This window comes from Camellia sinensis, chromosome 9 (assembly GCF_055761805.1).
Source record: "Camellia sinensis isolate YWXY chromosome 9, ASM5576180v1, whole genome shotgun sequence".
Taxonomy (NCBI): Eukaryota; Viridiplantae; Streptophyta; class Magnoliopsida; order Ericales; family Theaceae; genus Camellia; species Camellia sinensis.
Window position 1 is genome coordinate 174612070 of NC_138969.1, and position 7738 is coordinate 174619807.

The following is a 7738-nucleotide window of genomic DNA, read 5'->3' on the forward strand; positions in this document are numbered from 1 at the left end:
TGAGGCCATATTTATATTTCAATTCTTGATAATTTTTATTGTGATTTATGAGCATCAATACCTTTTTCAACATATACAAAAATTGCTAAGTTTTGAATTTTCTTAGGTATTCTTCATAGTTTTGATGTTAAATCACCTTGTAATATGCTTATCTAAACATTTGTGCTACAATTAAATTTCTTTGTCCTGTTGTTGAACTGATGTAACCTGATTGACATTGCAAGGTGCTGACATGAGCTTACAAGAATTTATTTCATTTCAACTACAGGAAATGCTCTAGAGTTAGGAAATGGACCCTTGGTTTATCAGGTGGTAAAGATCAAATTCTCATAATCGGAGCCTCCAGAAGCATTAGTAGGGTACGGGGTCCATTCAGTGTATCTGGTTCGGGTATTACTAGTGAGCAATTTATTGAGAAGATCCGTAGTGTAAGAGGTTGGTTTTATCTGCTACTATGATCTTGAATTTGGCATGTTCACATCTTTGAAAATAAAAATTCCTTAAAATAGGCATGCATAAATGCTATTAGACCTAATTCCAGTAATCGATGGCATGTAAGTTGTAGATAAAATTACACTTCCTCACCTGAGGTTTTGGAATAAGATGCTTGGAACCCCCTTTTTTGGAATTGTTTGGAAAGTAGGTAGGGACCTCCCTTGCCATTAGTATCCATTAAAAATATGTTGTTATCACTAATTTGACTCAACATGTAACTAATTTGATGCATCTTTAATGGTTTTTCTGCATAGATTGACTTAATATCTCAAGAGCAACACTCAAATTTGATGTCTGTAAGAGGTCAACTTGCGAGTGAGCTTGCATTATGCAACCATTTTATGCATATGATTTCTGGACTACAAGCACATCAGTTTCAATGATTTGGCTATGTGCAAGAAACCAGAAAATTAAAATACTATAGTTAATTATTATTGGTAATGAGGAAGTACACAAAGAAAGGTGTGAGAAAATATAGTGACAAGAATCTATTGGTGACTGCAGTGTTTGTGTGATGCAACAAAGTGATTTTCAAATAATTCATTAAATGAAAGGATCACCATCTTGTAAGTGACGTATCAATTGCACGAAAATGTTTGAGTACCTGGAGACCTATTGAATGGAAACGGTCAGATGTTTTAATCTGATGAATAAAGAGAAAGAAATACTCAATCTTGAGTTCCAAGTTAAATTGCAAATCCTAATTATGAAGATGGAATTGAAAAATAAACGTAGTTGCAAGATTGCAACACTGATGCTGGATTCAAGATGCATGAGACCTTAAAAATAAATAAATAATAATAATAACAAAATAGATTTGTGGTGGTAGTAATTTATTACTGTGGTTCAATCTCTGATTTATTGCAAGGTGACTTTAGTATGGTGGTTGATATGTTTGGGTTCTTTGTATAGTTTACACCTACCAATGGCTCTGTTTTTCTAATAAAACAACTATAATTAGTTGGGGTGACTTAATTTTACTTACTGATGTGGATTTGCAACATCATAATTCATAAAATGATTTAGTTTTTGAGTTGAGAGATGCATGTAGGCAGTAGCCCTTTAGATACTCTAATTCCCTCAGTTACATGAGAAAGATATGGATCTAATAATTACTGGTTTCACTGCAAAATTGTGATAATTGAAGGCAAAACTTTAGGAGTCCCCCCTTTCTGGAAGGAAGACAGGAACATATGTACGTTGTTGTAAAAATTTCCCTAATGGTACAATACATGTCAAACATATTATTTGATAATCACAACCTTTCTTTGTGTTCTCTTTCATTCTACTAAATTTCTTTTCTTTTCTATTTTGAAAATAAAATTTCTTCCCTTACCATCTCTCATAAAATATTATTTTGAACAGGTTGCACCTCTGGAGATCCATGAAGAAAACCTGATTGACGTTGAAGAGCAACTTCGGTTTCTTATTCATGCCGTATAAGCAGCAAAGATTAGTTACTTGCTTCCTCTTTTAAAGGGCTCATTTTCTTGTTGGATATGGAACAGTTTAGGAATCTTGGTATGTCCATGCACCTTCATTCTACAAATGCAATATTAATATTTCTCGATAGTATAATAACCAACGAAAGACGTTGGGTAAAGAATTTCGCTAGTTGTCTTCTCAACTTTGTATGGATAAAAGTTTAAGCTCTTTCCGTGTTATATAGCCAGGCTCAATCTTTCCAAGTGTCAGATGTGGTTTGGAAATGGCAATCCTTAATGCTATAGCAGCAAGTGAAGGTTCCAGTTTATTGAATATACTCCATCGTGAGACAGCTACGCAAGAAGAGTTATCTGAAAGGTCATCTATTGTTCAGATTTGTGCTCTTATTGACTCCAATGGGACTCCTAAGGATGTTGTTGATATTGCTGCTGCACTTGTTGGAGAAGGTTTCACTGCAATGAAGCTAAAAGCTAGAAATCTTTCCCAAATTATATTGTTTCTAGATTACTTTGTTCTAGATGAAATTTCCTAAAGCAACTTGGTAATTTGGGCTCCTATTTCTGGAAAACTATTAGTTCACTGAAGGTTTTTAAATTACAAATTATCTCAAATACTAGCTAGCTTAGTAATGGTTCTTCCAATAACAGGTAGCACGTCGGCCAGATCCCCTTGAAGATGCCATGGTTATACAAGAAGTTAGAAAGAAGGTTGGCCACCAGATTAACCTCCGTGCTGATGCAAGTCGAAAAAGGACCTATGAAGAAACAGTTCTATTTGGTTCTTCTTCTGTGATGAATTGTGGCCTACAGTATATTGAGGTATACTTTAAGTACAATTGGCTATTAATCCTTGTTGGTCAACAAAATGGATTGTGTTAGGTTTATTTGCTAGTAAGCAGATTTTCTTTTGATAGGAATTGCATAGAGATTTTTGGTACTTCACAATACTAAATTGTGGTAATCACATATTACTAGATTAACTATTTATTCTCGTGGTTCATTTTCATTTGAGTGTTTATTTAACTGCTTTTAGTGCATTGATCCCTATTAGTAGTTCATTGACATAGTTCTGAATAACTTATTGGAGGTTTCTAGTTATTTAGCTGTCTTTGTGCAACTCTGTTTCAGGAACCTGTTCAGGATGAAGAATATATAATTAAATTCTATGAAGAAACTGGGTTACCTGTAACACTGGATGAAACCATTGAAAATATCCAAGAAAATTCTCTAGAAATGCTGGCAACGTTTACTCACTCAGGAGTAGTTACTGTTGTAAGTGGTAGTTTATTTTCTTATGTTAGTTATTGGGATGAGCAGTATGTAATACGTATCATCGTGCATGCCTCATCAGAGAGTACACTAGTCACTGTCAATCCAAAGAGTTCACTGTCTACACCTCATGAAAAAATCCAACCATATGTTTTAAACTACATATAATTGAATGAAAATTTTGTTTTGGAGGTTTTCTTGCATATCTCAATCAGGACAAGATGCATAAAAACACTTCAATAATTGAACTCATCTCAACTCATGTTATGCTTACGATAGTGTGCCTTTCATTTCTTTTCTATCTGTGAAACATGAAAACCATGACCACGATCAGAACTTACAAACTGCAACATCTGTTAAAATTCTTCAGTCACAATTTCCCCTCATTATTTATTCATGATTTGATATGAATTATATTCATTGGGGAAAAAGTCAGAAACATGAACCTAATTTGGTTTAGGGTTTAGGGTGGTTGGAACTTCTTGGTGGTGGTTTGGAATCCCTTGATTCTTTTATGGATGTTTGAGATTGAGAGTTGGAGTTGGCAGATGTATTCATTGATTTGTCATATAGCATTGCTTTTTTTATTTATATTTTTTATTATCGTTGGTAGGGTAGAGAGGAGTTATGTAATGAGAAATGTACCAATTATTTATACCCATCCATGTGCATACTTACGTGTGTTGACTATTTTCTGTGTCTTTGCTCGGTTACGAGTCTCTATCTTTTACATGATCCCACACTTTGGATTTCTCGCTAGATCAAACAGTTGCTGAGGGACATGACATGATGATGGGGTTCAGTCCACTGATTCTGACATAATCTGAAGGTCTAATGGGGAGAGTTCAACAAAAACTCAAGATTGAGCTCAAGCATGCCCAACTGTGAGTAACTAATAGTTACAAATTTTTTAAGTTTTATCAGTTTCTCTTTGTATTTGCTACAATTTCTCTATTCAATTGAGAAAACTCGCTTGTAATCAAAAGAATATTAGGAATTCTTCAGTAAACAAAAGAATATTCAATTTCTCTACCTAGTGGATAGCCATTCTGAATTTTCAAGTATTTTCCATGTGCTGGCTTGCATGGTTGGCAATTTGAATTTTTTTGGCATATTTCTTGTGAAGCTATTGAATGTTTATGCACCCAAGTTTGAGACTAGTGGAACATTTTGGCCAGTAGTACATAGTCCAGCTTTTGTGTTTCTCTTCCAGTTCTCACTCTTATATTCAATGACTATTGCCGGAAACATTTTCTACCCATATTCCAAGCTTATTCTGCTGAGGTACGTTTACAAAGAACACCAATTGTCTTTTCATCCTTTTGATTTTTATTGTTCAATTGATGTCTAACTGATATCAAAGACATTTTGTATATATTACTTACATCTAAGAACAATGAATGAATTCGTTAATTGATATGCATAACTCTGCAGAAACTCTACTCTGATACAGAGGTCAAAACCATTAGTACAAAATATGCATTGAAAATGGCAACTATTCCTGATTTAAATATGGACTGTGAAGCCATCATGGACAAGTAAGAAAAAACTGATAACCTAGAAAAGGATAATAAAATTGATCCATGTAATAAATTTCTAACAATAAGGCCATCTACTCCGGTGAGTTTTGGGAGCCTGAAATTTGGTCCGTTAGGTAAGATTTATACAATTCACGACTTTGACCTTTTTTTTTCTTCTTCTTCTTAATCTTATTTTATTCTTTCTTTCAGTTTGAATAGTTTTGAATTTGGTTGATCATATCTTTCCACAGGGTTACCTTATACTATTTATATTATGACCAATCATTTTTCAAAATCTAATACTAATATATTGACATGGTTTTTGAGCTATGTGTTTCACTTTTAGTAGATTCTCATGTACCTGTTTTGAGTCATATTAGTGATTCTGTGAGCATCGCCAACTAGTGAAGCCTTTTGCAGGAGCTGTCTACAGAACTTTTTCAGATTTGCAGGGCAAAGTGATTTTCAAATAATTCATTTCAAATCTGAGTCTCTCTTTATTGGAACTCCCATGATCTCAAAGGTGCACTCTTTTCTCTTCTTTCTTCACTTCTCTTTAATGGGTATTTGATAGTTTTTGTGCTGTTGTTTTGGATACTGTGAGTTTTTGTGTTGTTGTTGTTGTATAAAAAAATCCTAGATGTCCAATTGGAACTGAGACTGAAGAATCTACTGTAATTTATAGGTTTTTGATGATGGGTTGTGGAAATTTTGAATTTTTGATTTGGGTATCATATTGTCTCTGTTCTGGTTTTCTACTAGATTTACTCCTGCAGACTAGCATCTTATAGATTGTGGATCACCCTTTCTTTTATTTTCAGAATTTCAATAGTTGGGATTTCACACTTTGAAGAATGGCTCTGTCTCTTTGAATTTATGTTGTGTTTAACTACATAGCATTTTATAGTATGAAGGCACCTGGTTGAGTTTGATATATGTTTTTGCAGATTTTGTTGAGGGAATAGTTGATATGATCGAGAGTGGGTGATGTTGGGAGCCAAAGATTATGTTGCTCTTTTTTTTTTTTTTTTGAAGACTTGAATTTTTTAGTACAGTGTATTTAAGGATGGTTAATGGATAATGTCTATTATAAATTTAATTAATTTGTTAATTTTGTTATTTTTCATTAACAAAAAATTGTTTAGTGCTTGTAATTGATTTTTTTGTTGTAGCAAACCCGTATATGATTTTTTTTAAGAAATAATTATTTGCGATAGTAAAACAATGGTCGCTAAAAGTGTTTTTTATTTTTTAATTTTTTTTTGCGACGGCAAAATAGCTGTCGCAAAAAGTAGTTTAGGTGGTCGCAAAAAGTATTTGCCACCCCCCACATTTGCGTCCCCCATTTGCGGTTGCCTAGGCCGTCGCAAAAAGTCTTTTGCGACTGTATTTTTATTATTTGCGACGGCTTGTGACGGTCGCAAAAAGTATTTTTTTTAGTAGTGTATCTTCATGACGATAGAAATTGGTCCATAAATGTTTTTTGTAACCAAATTTTTACTTTTAGAGATTAAAAAAATTGATCTCTAAAACTAAATTGAACTATGTAATGGAAATACATCACGATATCAAGAAAAAGAGGACACTTCCAACTATATGTTACTCAAATTCTCCTATGATATTTTCTTCATGAAAATAATTTCCAAAATAACATGGTGATGATATTAGCTCTAAAAACAAGTATAAATGGTGAAGATTTAACGTACTTTCGGTGGAGAAGAAAGAATAGCTTTTTTCGCCTCTAGGTGGAGTTGTAGAAGTTGGTCAGGAGGGTTTGAGAGGAGAGATTAGTAAGGAGGTGGTTGAGATTGTTTTGAAACACACTACTGTTATTTGTGTAATTAAATTGGTTATCACACAAATGTAAGAGGAAGGTTACAGAGGTAGCTGAACTAACAAATTGTGGAAAGAAGAGAATGATTGGAATAGTTGCTGAGAAATAGAGAAGAGAGACCATATCTCTCTATTCCTCCAATAGTATGAGAATTGTGTTTGAGAGATGATGCAAATCTATCCATGCCATGAAGACTTTAAATAGCCAATCTTACTTGTTTGGTAACGATTATGTTTAAATAAGAACTTTTAAATTAAAAAGAATAAAAATAAAAACTCCGTTGGTTTAATTTTTGAAAAGAATTTTGAGTTTTAAATTATATTTTAAAATATAAGTTGTTGAAAAGAGTTTTAAAAATTGAAAATTTGTTTGTTATGAGTTTTTAAAACAATTTTTGAACGATTTGTAATTCTTTCTTTTTTTTTTTTTTGTAGTTGAATAGATGGATGTCAGAGAAAATTTAATTAATTAATATGTAAAATGTGAGAAAATGATAAAGAAAAAAGGAGAAAGGAGAGAAAAAAATTAATTCATTATTATTTTTATTTATGTTTATGTTTTCAAAGAATTTGTAATTTATAAAACCGAAACACGTTCGTGACTAACCAAAACACGTTTGTGACTTTTTTGTTTTAAAAAAAAACAAAAAATGATATATAATTTTATTTTTTATATTTAATGATGTATAAGTGATATGATTTGTTAATAATTAAAAAATATATGAGAAAGTGTTGTCTTTAATATTTTAATTGATTATCATATTACTGAGTTTAAAAATTAAATCAAATTTTTGGTCTTAAATAACGTTGCCAAAAGAAATTTAAATAATTTTAAAAAATTACAAAACTGTAAGATATAAAATAATAATAAAAAATTGTGTGAAACCCACCCCTCCTGCCACTTTAGGGCTCGGCAACTCACTACCTTTTTTTTTTCTTTTTTTTCTTTTTTTTTTTTTCTTTTTTTTGTATTGTATTGAAAACTTATTTGTATCACTAGCGGGTGTTCTGTGCAATTAAAATAAATAAAAATAAAATAAATTCTTTATTATATTTAGTATGTTATATAAGTGATAAGAGTTTTGTTTATTAAACTTAAAGTTAGGAGCTCTAAAACAAAAAAAAATTTCCACTCATGGCCGGCCCTGGGGCATAGGCCATGGCCTAAAGCCCCTC

At 32.2% G+C, this 7738-nt stretch overlaps 2 long non-coding RNA genes across 2 annotated transcripts; both read left to right on the top strand.

The window, feature by feature from the left end:
* The first annotated feature begins 269 nt into the window (after nucleotides 1–269).
* Nucleotides 270–2303, top strand: LOC145799853 (uncharacterized). Its single transcript, XR_014341340.1, has 3 exons — nucleotides 270–435; nucleotides 1861–2016; nucleotides 2165–2303. It is a non-coding gene; the product is annotated as an uncharacterized LOC145799853 (long non-coding RNA).
* Nucleotides 2304–3546: 1243 nt separating this feature from the next.
* Nucleotides 3547–5936, top strand: LOC145799854 (uncharacterized). The gene is made up of 4 exons (XR_014341341.1): nucleotides 3547–4093; nucleotides 4336–4493; nucleotides 5150–5252; nucleotides 5677–5936. It is a non-coding gene; the product is annotated as an uncharacterized LOC145799854 (long non-coding RNA).
* The last annotated feature ends 1802 nt before the right edge of the window (nucleotides 5937–7738 follow it).